Source organism: Nestor notabilis, unplaced genomic scaffold (assembly GCF_000696875.1).
Source record: "Nestor notabilis isolate BGI_N333 unplaced genomic scaffold, ASM69687v1 scaffold4150, whole genome shotgun sequence".
Lineage (NCBI taxonomy): Eukaryota > Metazoa > Chordata > Aves > Psittaciformes > Psittacidae > Nestor > Nestor notabilis.
Window position 1 is genome coordinate 20917 of NW_009910515.1, and position 17322 is coordinate 38238.

Sequence of the window (17322 nt, forward strand, 5' to 3'; positions counted from 1 at the left end):
GCTAAATAAACAGTGCCACAGCTACAGCTATAAAAAATATATAGCATGTAAATATACATAAAACTTATATGTTGCTGTACCTGAAGCTATCTTGGCTCATTAACAGGTTCCTAAAGTAGGCAGTATACACAAACCGATTTGCAAAGTCAGATCAAGATGGTTAACTACCAGCTCCCATCCACATTATCAACACAGGACTTCTTGCTTATTTGTCATCCCTTTTTTTCTACAAAAATAAATGAAGTCCTACACCAGGAACAATTAGATTATAAATATGATCTTGTTTGTGAAACTATAACTACACAATGGGTCCTACTATACTGAATTATTCCAAATGAATCAGAGAAAAAACAGATATTTTTTAAGATGAAAATTTCTAATTCTAGTCTCTTTTAAATGGTGACTTTCATAAGGAAAAGAAAAGATATATTTCCGATACATACAAAAACTAAAATCAATTTCCTTGCATAGTTAAATCACAGTATCCTGAACCCTATTTGGTAATGAACTAACAAAAATAGTTAATAAGCGCTGAGGGAGATGAGAGAGACTGAGTTATATGAGATGACCAGAAGGTCAAAGGAGGTGATCCTGCCCCTCTACTCTGCTCTTGTGAGACCTCACTTGGAGTATTGTGTCCAGTTCTGGTGCCCTCAGCATAAAAAGGACGTGGAGCTGCTGGAACAAGTCCAGAGGAGGGCCACGAGGATGATAAGAGGACTGGAGCACCTCCCGTATGAAGACAGGCTGAGAAAGTTGGGGCTGTTCAGCCTGGAAAAGAGAGGGCTGCGTGGAGACCTCATAGCAGCCTTCCAGTATCTGAAGGGGGCCTACAAGGATGTTGGAGAGGGACTCTTCATTAAGGACTGTAGTGGTAGGACAAGGGGTAACGGCTTTAAACTTAAACAGGGGAAGTTTAGATTAGATATAAGGAAGAAGTTCTTCACAGTGAGGGTGGTGAGGCACTGGAATGGGTTGCCCAAGGAAGCTGTGAATGCTCCAACCCTGGAGGTGTTCAAGGCCAGGCTGGACAGAGCCTTGGGCGACATAGTTTAGTGTGTGGTGTCCCTGCTCATGGCAGGGGGGTTGGAACTAGATGATCTTAAGGTCTTTTCCAACCCTAACTATTCTATGATTCTATGGTTCTGTGTGTGGCAGAGTGAATTTTTTCGAACTTTCAGATGAAAGCTGTCAATATACTAAGCATAATGTCAAACCATTCAGCCTCACCTTCATGTAAAAAATACGTAGTGAAACAGTTGTGCTTCACAGGTAAATTAAAAGATCTGCATTTTTTGTCCTGTCTCAGAAACTCTCTCCAGAATTTACCTCAAGCCTCTCCTTCAAGCAACTGTGCAAATGACCACACCGGAGGGATCCAGAAGATTGTGCTACAGTGCCTATTTAGGGAGTTATGTGAGGACAGAGAGCAAAATGACAGCTGAACAATGATATATAAAATTCTAAAAGCAGTAGATACAGTAGCTAAATCACAGCCACTGCTGATACCAGTGTAAACCCTAATGCGATGCATAATTGTTCCATTCTACAGCTGCATGTGATGCACGTAACAGCTCCGTTCTACCTTCTTATGCCAAATACACTCACTATTTAGAACCTGAGCAGTGCAAAACTGCAACAGACATGACACTTCTCGATATTTTGAGGTCTAGTCGTGCAGTGGAAATGTAGCAACATCCACTGGTCATTCAGGGAAATGGCTATGAAATTACATTTCCATTATCATTTTTCACTTTCTTAGATGCATTCGCTACTTCAGGTCATGGTCCACTGCACATTAGCCTTCACCTACTGTACATGCCTGCACAGCCAAACTGCTTTGCAGGCCACCTGCTTGTGCCAGACTTGCAGGCAGCCACACAGCTTGAATTTGCCCCTTAATCATGTACAGAGATAACCCAGGGTCACTGAGACAGACAGGAGGAAGAAGGCTAAAAATGAAATCTCTAATAGCGAACAAAATGTATGTGAGCTGTGCATTCCTGAGTTTGTACATTAGATCCCTTGGAATTTCAAAAAGAGCTAGAAATATTCACATGCCAAGTATGCTCCCATCTGGTGAAAAATGATCTTTAAAAGTAGAAGAAAATTATGGTGTACTGACTGACCAAAATGCCTTGCGAGTAAGATTTGTAATGAGGTTGCACAATTTTCTCCAGCTGAGAAGAAAACTGTTTGGAAAAGCTTCCAGTCACAGATTTGAAAACCTTTGCAGGCTCACTCAACTCAAAAATTCAAAACAGACTTAACGAAAAGGCAATCCATGCGACCAAAATATCAAACATATCTATTAGCAAAATCCATATGCAATACCACCAGCTTGCATAGAGTGACTAATATACAGCAAGCTTCTCTTTTCTCAAATCCATTCAAATCCGGATCTTTTTCACAGAATAATATAAAAATAATTTGAATTCCTGTTTCTCACAAGAACAAATTGAAGAAAGCTTTTTTTTTTTTTTTGTCTTGGCTCAGCAAAAAATAGTTCAACTAAAACAAGCCAAGTTTTTTTAGAGCATAAGGAGACAAACTTTTATATGGTTTTAAGCAAACTTATGCAGTAAGAGTGACAGGAAGTGATAAAAATATTTTTTTATTATTTATTACAAGCTGGCCAGTAGATATGTGTGTAATATATAATATCTGTATTTTATTCTACATAATATTTAACATAGATATTTTCCATAAGTTTTTTTGTGTCAGAACCATTCATTGCACACTGGCTTCTATAATCTCTTGGGAAATTACTGCTTCTAAGCTAATCAATAAGAAAGCTTACAGCGTTAACATAATTAAAGTAATGCATATGAAATAAAAGGTCTAGGCAACAGCAGTCCCTATTCAATAACCTATTAATACTTCATCTATAGTAGCCACTTAACCTATATTGGCATCATTCTGCAGGAGATGGAACAAGAAAAAGTAGCAGTGAAATCATTTCAATTGTTTTAACGACATGAGCACCAGAGATTGCTCTTGGTAAGTCTAGATAATATCATCAGCCACTTATTAGCATCTTTTTTTCTAAATATCCCCATCCATTTATACCACTTTAGTTACATTAGAAAGAGATTTTGGAAACACAGATTTGGTGTTGGGGAACCAAAGAGGCCAGAGATGCAAAAACCGGACCTACGAGGTTTTATTTTCTCTCTTGTTTGTTTGTTTGTTTGTTTTTTCCTGGTGCAGAAAGATAAAAAAGTTCTGACTTCAACTGAGAACCTCAATTCATTACTTAAACTAAGAGATGCCTTACCTGCCTCTCTAAGAGAAAGTGAACAGAATGACTTAAAATGAAATACAACACCTCATCACACATGCCATCCTTTGTATTTTAATTTAAGCAACAAATTCATGAGCAGGAGATGTTAACAATTCTTAAGCCAAAGAAAAGCAGGAAATTCAAAGGCATACAGGACACACAAAGATATCCAAAGATTTTTAAAGGCAGGAAAAACTCTGACAGTCACCTAACTAAATCTACCTAAGAGTACATGGAATGCTCCCCAGCAATGTCTATACCAAAAGCGATAAAATGTAGCTGAATTAAAAGCACACCTATTAGAAAAGAAATTCTTATTTAAAGACTGAAATTAGTGATCAGCAAATCACTTCCCTCAATAAATTACTGTAGCACTTAGTTAAAATGTGTCCCTTATATTCAGTTTTCTTTGGCATCCAACTTCTAGATAGCAGATTTTGTTTTATCTTACAATGCATCCAGGCAAAGTTCATAAGGTCCGGAAGGAACTTTTTTCTACTCAAACAGAATCTGGAGGCGACCTTTCTGGTAAACTGCCTGATACATCTATACCAAAAAAAAAAAAAACTAAAAAAAGGCAAAAGCATTAGGTGTACTCCAAGTTATGCTAGTGGCTGGTATCTGGAAGTTTTGTGTTGATGCTAGCATGTGTGACAACTTGTGCCAACACATCTTTAATCATAACTATTAACTGCCCTGGCTAAGTTAACTCCAGGAGTCCCAACATATGCAGCCATCATACCTTCTCTCTGTGGTGCAGAGATCTTTCTCTAATAAATATAAAACCTCTTAGTTTCAGCAGTTTTCCCTCCACACTTCATATGTACTTGATGACAGACAACTTATTGTCTCTTCGATTCCCTGAACAGACTGAATACCAAAAACTCTCTCAAAAGGTCAAAGATTGCAAAAGATTCATGGGTGTAAGCAGAATAGAAGAATTTTCTGGTTTCCTACAACTTAGTTTCTCCTATGGACCCTTTTTTCTTCTCCTGGACCCTTCCAGACATTGAATCTTCCTCCGTGACTGCAAGTTAACATAGACTGTCTCTTCCACTATGAGGGGAAAAGCTGACCCTGCCATTACCAGCTGCGTGCAAGGGGAGGAGGATTTGGTACTGCAGGCATGACCTAGCCCATGCACAGCAAGCCCTTCTTGATCAGTAGTGGGCAGGGATAAGCAGCTTAACCCTGTGCCTGCTCTCACAGTTACCCTCCATGCCCCAGCTAAGACAGGGAAGGCAGTTCTCTGTCCTGTGCAACTCTAGACTTTGCCTGTGTCTAAAGCTTGCCCTGCAGCTACATTCACGCAGATGATAGTGTCCCCTGACACCAATAAACTAGAGTTGTGTGTGTTGGGGTTAATTCTCTTCTGCAGTGTCTCATATTAGAGCTATTTATTACTGGGAATTTCTATATTTATAACACACCAGCAAAAACTAAGGTGCTCCAAGGTCCCTGCACTCACATGTGTTCTAGAATCACTGTCATCAAAGTGTTGAACCCAGGAACATAAGTATGACAGTTTGTTAAAATCGGCGAGTTAAAAGATTCTACTAAATCAACACACAGATGACTTATTAACCATTCATTTTAATATTTTATTTGAGTTGATTGCTCATGGAAGTGCAGGACCTGACAGTAAACAAAGGAGTCAGTCACAGCGCAAAAGCACAGCATTTTGCTTGAACCAAACTTGCAAAATCATGTCAGGCTGTCTCTTGTTCTGAGCCTGTTTCACCTACAACTGGTTCACATTCACACTAGTACTAGTTATCTTCTACACAAGAAGAGCCAAAATACATGGCAACTCTGTGACCCAGACATGCTTTTTTTTTGTACCGTTATTTATGCAGATCCTTTATAAATAACTCAGGTGATTTCTACCCTGATGTATGTGCCTTATGGTGCACTAGGTTTTCTAGCAACAATCGTCTTTCAGTTTCAGCTATCATGAGAGAGGATATTTCATCTAGGGCTCTCATCACTCAGCTGCTTGCCACCATCTCTCTGACAGCTGTTACCAGATTGGAAAGACCTCACTTTTCTGGTGGAGCTGTTTGGAAGAGCACTTCTTGTTTCAGTCAGAAAAAAAAAAGCTAGGTTAGCAAAAGGGAACAGGTTTGACATGTGAAGAGGGAAGTAAATGGGATGTCCTCTCAGGGCAGACATTGTCTCATACCATGCAAGCCCCTCAGCACACACTGGTGGATAGATGATTTTAACAATGCTTGGGCCTTTCTTTCAAATCCAACACTACTGCAATCCAGCCACCAAAACACAGCACAATGACAGAAGGAGATGAGAGCTTTTAAGTGAATCTACTCACACATCTCTCCTTAACAACAAACGCTCCCTGAGACTCCAAAAGAACTTATTCCTAACGCCTCTGGAGTTTTATAACTAAAAGCATTTTAAGAGACACAACCCAGAAAGAGTCACAGTAAGAAATAAAAAGGACATGGAAACAAATCTCTTCCCTGTCGATTATGCCCTTGTAGTCAGGCTTGATCCAGCCCAACCTTCAGTTGGATGACGATTAACACTTCATAATGAGTTCCCAAGGAGAAGTCATTCTTTTTTCCTATCTTCCGACACTGGCTTTGCTCTTTGTTTTCTGAACCATGACCTCAGCCTCTGGCAAGCTGTTGGCTGAGTCTCCTTGACCTACCCTGTACTCCACAAGCCTCTCCTCCCAGCCACTAAAAGCTGTCCTTGAGGGAAAAGTCCCTCCTTTCAGATGCCCTAGTGAGCTAAAGTGCAGCAGCTGAACAAGGAAAATGGGAAAATGTTTTCTCTGCTGGCTGGTCACCTCCTTTTCAAGGGGATGTAGCTCACAGTACAATTACAGAGCAAACAAGTAAAAAAATCACTATCTATCACACATAAAACTAATGCAAACTACACTAAAATCCGGGTATTTGTGCGCTGGTTTATGGCAGCATGGACAGGAGCTAAAATTTATTTAGGAAGCTCCTATTAGAAACACAGTATATTCATCGAAATGCCTTAGGCTATGTTCTGAATTTTTAAATTTATAAACAAATAAGATTATCTTTGCTATTTATGGAAAAGTGTAAGGGAACAGCCCTTATTCTACATTATGACATGAATATGCTACTGTAAAAAGTTACATTAATTAAAAAATATATACCTGTAAGCCCCATGACAGTTCTCAAAATTCTACTAAAACGGAAAGGAGATGTTCGAAATTTTTGCTGCATTCAATTGAGAGTGGATTTGCCATTCATATTGCCATTTTTCTTTATATTGCTTCAAGGGTTCTTAAAGCGCTAAACAAAAGCAGCAACCACTGTAAAAAAGTACATGCTTCATCTGGTTGGTATTATTATATTCAGACTGGATGAAGCTGTAGTGATGCTGAGGTCAGGGAAGATGAGTTGTGTTTTGGTATAATTTCTTCCATTACATTCCATGTACCCTACTAGAAAATACAAACAGATGGGGCTACAACCTCCAGTGGTCTTGGCCGATGCTGGTAAATATGCTCTCAGTTACCGCATGCAGCGCTGAAAACAGTATATACAGGAAATTATCTGACTAAAATAGATAATCCCTGTCCTAGTAAAGCAGGAAGTCTTTCCAATATTTCCATGTTGTAGCAGAAGCTTGTGATTAAACCAGTGTGAAAAATAGAAGTTTTATTTGGGAGAAATTCTAGGATTTTAAAATTTGTCTTCAAACTTCCAGGTCTCGGAAATACCTGAGAATTAAAACTCCATGAGTCATAAATATCAGCATAAACTTCTTAAAGTACTTCTGCTTATTTCTGCTCTTCAGAGTTTAAAACACACTGCATATTAAAATATATCTTTCCAATTTTCATTTTATGGTACAATATAATGACTCAAAATGAAATATTTCAGCACAAAAAAAGGAGAAAATCACAGAAATGAGAAAGCCCTAGTTAGTTAATTTAGTATTCCGAATAGCTGGTTTGAAAAATTCAATTTCTTTGAAAGCAGGCAGCTCCTGACAGGTCTTTTTAACTCAACGGGGTTTTTCTAATATAAACTTCTCTGTTGAATAATTTTTGACTGCTTGATTTAAAACAAAGCTCATTACAAGCAGATTATATTGCAATTAAAACTAACAAGTTTTGCAAAGCATGGATTAAAGCCTGCATCATTGAACTCTGCCTTAGACTACTGGATTTATATGCTTTAATAAGTCTACTCTTGTTTGTGAAGAAGTGGCTGATAGTTCCTACAGTCAGACACTGAAATGACCTTTGGCAAATTACATGCAGTTAAAAGATTTGGTTTTGCATTGTACATTCCTAAGCAATATTTTTCACCATCATAACGCAAATTCAGTATCAAGTTGAACATTTCAGAATATATTTGGTTGTAGGACATTTACTCAATCATTCTGCTATGACTGAAAGTCCTCCATGTGAACAGCACATCTGTATATCTGGGATCAGATAGTGACTTTACGTATGCTCAAAAATTTGTAGGCAAACTAGCAAATATCATAGACCCATTTTCTGTGGCTGTACATTTCTGGTTGGGTTCTGCTTCCTCAAACTGATAAAGCATGGGACAGCCTGTAATTTCTGTTTTCCCCTAAAATATATTTCACCCAAAACATGCCAGTTGCAACGTCTTTTTAGAGATTATTTTGCACAGAAAAATTTGTGAATCATCTAGAAGTGAGCTCTGCTGAATGTATAATACCCACTTTGACAGGAAATCTATGTCTCCTCTAAGAGGCAGAGTATCAAATTGGCAAAGACAATACAGTTCTAGAAAACTGCAGCTCAGCAGTTCAACAAGTGTTGAACTTGGCATATGTGGCCTGAAGATTTCACTTCCTAAGAAACCTCCATGTCTAATAAAACTAGAGTGATTAAGATGCACAGCTCTTTCTGAGTGATGCATAACTTATGTGGGGTGATGTTAGGGTAGATCCATCTAAGTTGTGTTTGGCCCGTTCTTGATGTTGAGTCACATGGGGTGGCATTTCAAGAGAAGGCGCTGGAAATGCCCATTTACCTCCTGACCTCTATTTTAAGATGTCAGCAGTTGGCAGGGATGGCAGTGTTGTGGCTCTTTCTCCACATTCATAATACAGTTTAAAAAAATACTATCTATGGTGAATTTCAACAGATCTTTCTGTCAATGTAACCACTGTAAATGAAGGACAGTGTGTACATTACCTCATAACACACAGATGGTTTCATCATTTCTGCAGCTAGAGAAATGACAGCCTTTCTGTTGCAACCTACAATTTATGAACAGACACACTTTCCTTTTAAGTATTAATGAAATGCTGTGCCCTCCTAATGAGAGTAAATTTTCTCTACTGAGCTAGCTGGGGCCTTGGCAAGGCAATTTACAAGATTTTTGCAACGTTTACCAACACTATTTAGCTCTGTTCTACGAAGTGTTCACTGATTCCCCTGATTTCTGTCTCTCAAGCTTTCTTCTTTTAAAATAGAAAGAAACCTAAACAAATTGCCAAAAATAATTTCCCCCAAGCGCATAATCCACTTTGATACATTTTCTATTTTGAAAAACATAACAAATGCTCAGAACTGTCACTGACTGCTAATGTCTTGGATTTTTTTAAAGCACTAGGCTCAGATTTCAGCTTGACACTCCTTGTTTTGAAACTATCTGCCTTGAAATGTACAACACATTATTTAAGCGAGCAACAGCTTAACACAGATGAAGTATACACATATGTCACACATATGTGTATATGTGTGACAACAGCAGGATACTTTAAGGCTGATGAAGCAAGGTACCAGGGACAATGATTGGAATTGAAGGACTTTAAGGAATCCAGAAAGAGGAGAAATAAGAAGAGAACTGAAAGATTAAGATGTGATTGATTGCAAGCAGTATAAGTAGTCTGTGCTTTTAGACATTAACATGAATAAATAAGCAGGGACCAGATTACAGGTACTTGGAGGAAATGATGAAATGTTCCCATTTTAAACATGGTATGTGTTTCTCTTTCAGCTGAAAAAACATTTTTCAAATATATTCAACAGTGTGTATATGCAAAGGATACAAATCCAAGAGATCTTAGAAGGGACTATGAGAGAAATGTCCCGTAACAGCACCTCCTGACCTCAAAATCCTGCCTGAAACACCGTCGTACAAAGCTTTCAGGCTTTCATGCCGGTTAAAATGAAGATTCGCATTCAGCTTCTCCATGCATTTAATCCTCAGCTCTCCATTTCCCAAAGTCTTATGCCTGCTATGGCTAGAATTGACCTGAGCTGTGATTCACCCTGTGATGACGGGACCTCTCAGGAAACCTTTTCACATAGTTGTTCTCCCCCACTACAATAATTCCCAAGTTCTAATCTTGCTTATGTCACTAGAGCTCAAGGGCAGTGAGTTACAATGTTCAGAAGCTAAGGAAAGAAATGATCAGTTGGCCTACCAGGCTCCAGTCACCTACCTAGGGTGCATTTTGAAGACTGGAATAGTTTTTCAGTTAGAGCACAAACAAACATGTACAGGGTGTTGATCTCTAATTTATAGGCACCCATCCCCAGCCCTACCCTATAGGTACTGTGAAGATGACTAAGCACCTTTGCTGTGGTCAAGGCACATCTGTATTTTAAAAAAATCTCAAATTACAGTGTACAGTGTAACTGTAGATAACATGCTCTTTTATTGCATTTCATGTATTCCATGCAGCTTAGCTGCCATTAAGGACAAAACCCTAACAGACTTACCATGATAAGCATGTTTTTCCAGCTAACCAATGTCCAACTGAACTTAAATGTTCACAGCCTAGAAAAAGCAGTAATTACATTGCATTTGTTTATGGTTGATTTTCCTAGATGCTAGAGTATGCCCTCTCCTTCCTCTGAGTTTCGCACTGAATAACTTTTCAATAATGTTTTATGTAGCACTATATTGAAATACTGAGGTCTGAGAAAAAGACAACTTCATAGTAAAAATCCAATTAGAATCATCTCTTGTTAAAGAGCCAGTTCTACATCTGTTTCTTACAGTTTTCCACAGAGAAAGAACCAATTTCTTGGCTAAGGTAAGAAGCAACCAGAAACAAACAAAAAGAAAACACTTTCTCCGAGCTGCTGCATCAGTCTAATTCTGTGCTAGGAAATTGTACATTTCTCAGTGTTACCAATTATAAAAAGAAACCAAGTGGATTACTATTTAATGTCACTGGATTCCTGACATTACCTCTCTATGCCAACATGGAACAGGTCTCCCAATTCCAAAATGCTCATACAACCAAGCACATTATTATCACTATATTTTATTTCATTTATTAAACTGTTCTTATCTCAACCCATGGGCTTTACATTCTTTCAATTCTCCTCCCCAGGATTTCCTGCCCTGCATGAGGGTAAAAGAGAGGTGAGCAAGCGACTGCATGGTGCTGAGTTACTGGCTGGGTCTATACCACAACAGTATATTTAAGAACAATGAAGCCCTGGAGAGTTCCTGGCTTTATTGTATCACCTGCAAGTAAGATATCATAGCATCTTAAAAAAAAAAAAAAAAAATCCCAACAAAAAACAAAACACCCAAGAAGAAAAAATCCACATACTACCCTGTTCGCCAGTCAGATAATAGACTCTCTCTTTTCACTCACCCTCTCCTCTCCTGCAGAATTGCCTTACATCACCTTCTGTCTTCCATCTATTTAAATAAAGGTCTCCTCATTTGAATGTTATTGGTAAATTTTTTGCCTAAAGAGTATGCCTGACCTAAAAATGTATTACTTGCCAGGGGGTGTAACTTTTTTTTCATAGACCAAAGCCATAAACACACACATACCCAAACCTGCATATGGAAACAAAGTATGGACTAATGGGGAAGGAGGAGTTTAACCTGTCTGCAGTCCTCTCCTTTTCCCATTTCACTGTCTGGTGAAAGTGTTTTGTGAAACGTAATGCAGCTTCGCAGGGCCCTCATTGGCTCCATATCATCCTCAATAGGAAGACTCAAGGAATTCAAGGATACAAAATCTAGTCTTTACCCTCCTGTCATGTTTCAGGATCTGTAAACTGACATGTATATTAGCACAGAATCATTCAAAAGTCAGGAAATAGTAAAATATATAACCATGCATATCAACATCACCTCTGCATGTCTAGGTATAAAATACAGAGATAGTATCAGAAATAGAAATACAACTAGATGATTACAAACTATGTCAGTTAACATTAAGAAGTCCACCCTTTGCTCTAATTTTCATTAACAATTCCTGTCCTACCTTTTTAGACAAAATAGAAATTCAGGTAGAAAAAAAAGCATTCCGGAAAACCTCAGTTTAAATTTTGAAGATCTGAAAAGTGGGGCACGCAATGTAAACTCCATAATCTGGGACTAAATGGATAGATTATCCTGCCAGAACATCCTGTCCTATGTGGAAGCCTGGAAGAGAGACTTACTGTTGATTCACACGTCAGAAAATACACAGCTGAGTGAAGGCTGCACTAGGAAACTGATTTTTTCTAAAGATCAGAACACAGCTGCCATGGAAGCACTGTGTAGGAAACTGCAGTCGACACAGACTGCCTACAAAGTAATCGGAGCCTGTCAATAAGCCCAGTACCCTGCGTGATTCATCCCCATTCTTCATCCCGGTGGTCTGCTTTGGAGATGCTTTGTTTTGCCTGAATTGCTTCACTGCTTGATCTACTCAGAGGCACAGAGTTAACAAAACTCAAATATGAGATCATGCAGCTCTGTCTTTATGAAGGGAACGAAAGATGGGAAGGGAGAAGCAGAACGAAGAAAGTGCAGATAATGCTGTTGCCTTACCGTGGGCCCTTCTCAAAGCTATTGATTTTCTGTCATAACATTTTACTGAAATCTCAGCATGGACTTCTGGCTGACCGAGATGCATTTTTGTGTACACATACTCCCTGCTGTCTCTATATTATTGCATTATCCTCACATGCCAATTCTCAGCATCTTTGTCACTACTAGAAGCTGACACATATGTTTCCTTTATAAAAACATAAAGCTGCAACAACTTTCACTCCAGCTTAAACTAAATCCGTTGTTGCTTATTCATAGTACTTTGTTGCCAGCATCAGAATTCTCCCTCTTCTTTTTCTCTCTGATGGAAAATAGCATTTGCTGAGAAGCTGTGCTAAAGCTCTAATTAATATGTATTGCACTGAGCAAAAAGCACACCAGCAAACATGCCTGTTTCAAGCTCATTTTAAAATCGTATTACATTCAAAACATGCTCCCTGTGTTGTTTAGGCCCACACAGTCACTTAGGGCTTAGTGTCTCCTTCAATTGCTGGCTATTTCCCAAGTTTTCACTCCCTTCTGTCTTATTCTATACCCATGGAGACAATAAATGAGCTATTTCCACCATCAAGAGAAGCTGCTTGCTGAGTCAAAAGAATGAGCCCTAGTTAAAGAGGAAAATACTCTCAGACACAGGTGTGCAAGCGACATCATAATTATAGTCAGAATAGATGGCCTGCAAATTGCATGGCATTTGTAATGAACAGTGTCCTGTAATGAAGACCACTCTCTGTGTGATTACAACCAAATAGTACTTCATAGCTGCATGAAGAAAGTTTTATTTCACTGAGAAAATGTAGATCAAATATTCATGTTAGTAATCTACCCTACAGTGTAAGATTCCTGACTCACAGATGAAATTGCGGGTTATTTAAATACCAATCAAATTAAATTTGTTCTTAAACACTTGTTTTGCAGAGAAATTTAAGCCACTCTAATGGTACCTGCAACATGGAAATTTTTTCTGGGACCTAATGAGATGCATCTGTGAGTCCTGAGGGAACTGGCAGATGAAGTAGCTAAGCCATTCTCCATCATATCTGAGAAAATCATGACAGTCCAGTGAAGCTCCTGCTGACTGGAAAAAGGGAAACATAGCCCACATTTGCAAAAAGGGAAAAAAGGAAAACCCAGGGAATTACAGGATAGTTAGTCTCACCTCTGTGTCCAGCAAGATCATGGAGCAGATCCTCCTGGAAACTATGCTAAGGCACGTGGACAATAAGGAGGTGACTGGTGACAGCCAGCAGGGCTTCACTAGGGGCAAATTGTGTCTGAAAGATCTGGTGGCCTTCTACAATGCGGTTACAATGTGACTGGATAAGGAAAGAGCAACTGACATCATCTACCGAGATTCGTGCAAAGTATTTGACACTGTCCCACATGACATCCTTGTCCCTAAACCGGAAGGGCACAGATTTGATGGATGGACTCTCAGTGGATAAAGAATTGACTGGATAGTTGCACTCAGGGAATTGAGGTCAACTGATGTCCAAGTGGAGACCAGTGACAAATGGTGTTTCTCAGGGGCCAGTATTGGGACCAGCACTTTGTAACATTTTTGTTGGCTACAAGAAGAGTGGGATTGAGCGCACCCTCAGCAAGTTTGCTGATGACACTAAGCTGTGTGGTGCAGTTGATACGCTGGAGGGAAGGGATGTCGTCCAGAGGAACCTTGACAGCCCTGAGAGGTAGGCCCAGGCAAACCTCATGAAGTTCAACAAGGGCAAGGCTAAGGTCCTTCATCTGTTGGGGCAATCCCAGGCACAAAACCAGGCTGGGCAGAGAATGGATTGAGAGCAGCCCTGAGGAGAAGGACTTTGGAGTGTTGGTTGATGAGAAGCTAAACGTGCTGCAGCAGCGTGTGCTTTCAGACCAGAAAGCCAACCATACCCTGGGCTGCATCCAAAGCAGCAGGACCAGCAGGTCAGGGGAGATGATTCTCCTCCTCTGCTCCTCTTTTGTAAGACCCCACCTGTAGTACTGTGTTCAGCTCTGGATCCCCCTGCATAAGAAGGACATGGACCTGCTGGAATGAGTCCAGAGGGCCATGAAGGTGATCAGAGGGCTGGAGAATGGCTTTAAACTGAAAGAGGGTAGATTTAGATTAGATGTGAAGTTCTTTACTGTAAGGGTGGTGAGCCACTGGAACAGGTTGCCCAGAGAAGCTGTGGCTGAGCCATTCCTGGCAGTGTTCAATGCCACGTTGGACGGGTCTTTGAGCAATCTGGTCTAGTGGAAGGTGGTTGGAACTGGAAGATCTTTAGGGTCCTGTCCAACCCAAACCATTTTGTGATTCTATGGTTCTATTTAAAATCATTATAATGGGTTTATTACAATGAGCATTTGGTTTATATAATAAAACAATAGCAATAATAAAACATCTACTCACTAAAAGCGAATTTCAAATCCTGCCAATGTTTTTACCATTCAGTTGGTTTCTACATAAAAGAAACCAAGGAATACTAATTTTTCACAGCACAGTGAGGCAAATCTGTTTCTTAACTGAATCACTCAAAGTGCTTTCAAAATTACCATTGTTTAACCCTTCAGCCTTTCACAAACAACCTAATATCAGATGTATGCAAATCCGTGATGTGTGGGAGGATTGTGTACCTGCCTCTCTCTAAACAGATATATATATATACCTGTACCGTCTTTCTTCCTGCTCACCAGCCATACCAGGAGAGATTTCATTTACACGGAGTGAACTAGTTCATCCTCATCCTCTACTTACACCCTTGGACTTCCATTTTTAATTCAGGATGCTCTATGTCTCTAATTGCTTTACAGTCTGATTCAGCTGCTCTCATTCTGCCTCTGGAACAGGAATAAAACAGTTACAGTCAAGTCCTCAGTATTAAGTTGGTTGCTTTTACCTAGGACCACCATGCTTAACACACTATACACCTCTCATAAATTTCTAGATCTCATCGTATTTAGTACAGCTCCTCATTCAAATACCACCAATTTTCTCTGTTCAAAATTTAGTGTATCAATACTGGTCAGTTTGGCTACCAGTTTTCCCCAGCTGAGTCCCATTAGCACATGCTGGGCCCTCATAACAGTGGGTATGGCTGCACCATATGATGGTGGTTTTCTATAATTACCCTAGAGCAGACTGCTGGTTGAACTTCATTCTGTGCCAAGCTCCAGGCCTTTGGTTTGTACCCTGGTTTCTGTTCTTACATACTGATTTTGATCATTTTTCCATTCCAGTCCTACCCACTAATCTGAAACTTTCTGACCTGGATCCCTTGCAAAATGGCAGTTTATCCTATCCATTTATTCCCATTTGTTTTTTCAAGCAAGTCCAACCTTTTATTTTTTCCACTAAACATGCAGGTAGCTCTGTCATCTTAGTTACTCTTTTGCACTATGCTTAATAGGAGCAAGACAAAAAGCTTTCAATTTACCATTTACAGTAGTCCCTATTTTCAAAGAGAAAAACCGAATGTCAGGAAATTGAGCCCTGAAAATATTTACAACAAAATCTTACAATTAAAGAGGTTAATTGACAAGAATCTTGCGGAAGTAATGCGCCATGTCAGTGCAAAAGCCGAATTACAAATACAGGGCTTTTTTCCCCTCAAATTAGGATTGTTTTCTGTTTTCACTTCAAGTAAAGGTGATTTTAACTTATTCAATGAAATGATTCATAGAAATAAAAGGAACAAATCTTGCAGTGAGAAGGAAATCGGAGCAGTTTCTTTAAAATTATATAACACTTTTACCACCAACACCACCAACCTTGAACTTGTAATTTTCCAATGACTGTTATTTTCCTTCATAGTATTACACAATGACCAGCATCCTGGTTCCCATACTCAAAAAAGAAAAATATTTTTAAAAACAGCCTCCTCCGCTTGCTTTACAAAGTTGATTTTTGGACTTCAAAGTTTCTTTCAGATCTGTAGTGAAAGCATTAACTAACCTTTATACCTTAGAAATCAACAGATTTACTGAATATTTTCCATCAGAAATCTCTACCTCCAGTGCTTTTTGGACTGTTCTCTGTTAAAACTGATAAAGAAAAATCTCATTGAGTATAAGCAATAGTAAGTTTGGAAAAGATTATACATTTCCTATTGCATCTTAGATGCCAAAACAATGTTTCTCTGGTAAAAAGCAGCCTGCATATCAGTTAATACTTTGCTTAAGGACTTAATTATTCAACCTCATCCTCTCTTCCACCCCATGAAAGCATGCTAGTGGAACTTCACACTTTCCCTCATAGCATCTAGTTTTTCCTAGATGTGCACCACATCTAGATTAAACCTGGCTCTTATTTCTGGAGTGAATAAATAAATGACTGTAGATCACCAACACTCATGACAATCTGAGTCAAACATATTCCACACAGAGGTCAGCTCAGTTTGGAAGACTTAAGCCTGAAATAATGTTTATCAGTTGTTAAGTTTCTCTGTGAAATAGTAAAGTCTGAAGAATCTGTACTCTGTAGCAACTTATAAATTGATTGATTTTACAGCATTAAGTATTTGCTATATGCTTTCTCTTAAAATTGTGCCTTTTGCTATGCATTTGTGTTCTGCTTCCTTCAACAAGATTCCTATCCTTTCAGCAATACTATACAAATGTCAGAGATTCTAAACAATTCTCTAGTCACTGTGCAGGCACAAGGTTCCTACTGAACAGGACCATCTGAGATGCTCAAAGTAGAAAGACATCTAAATGTCTGAAAGGGTCCTCTTAGGCCAAAAAAGGAGAACAGAGATAGAAAAGGCTGCTAACACCTCAGAGCCACATGTCCAAAAGAGGACCTAGGAGAAAATCCAAACATTAAGGGAAATAACCAAGATGTATCTGAGGATGTAAGCCTCCTTTCTTTGGCTATGACAGAAGGTTGGAGGCATTTACTTTCAAATCACAAGATGTGTCCAGGTTTTAGCAATTTGCATCCTTTAATGTTCTTGTGGCTTCTTAAACACCTTGCTTTGATTCTTTCTGCAACAATCCTCTTTAGTTTCAGATAAATACTAAAACACTGACAAGTATTTTGTTAGTACACTGACAGAGGAGTAAGCATCTCCATCTCCCCACCACTGCAGCAACCACAGAGCAGAATTCTGTTAACAGTGAACATGAAGAGATGAGGATAACACTGTTACATACTCAAAAACCCGAGTCACTGTTGCTGAGTACAGGTTTTGAGCTTGTTTACAGGGGCCCTAAAGTAACTACCAGAGAGGATTCCTTATTCCTGAAGACAGGAAAGTTCCTCAACATGTTCTTTCT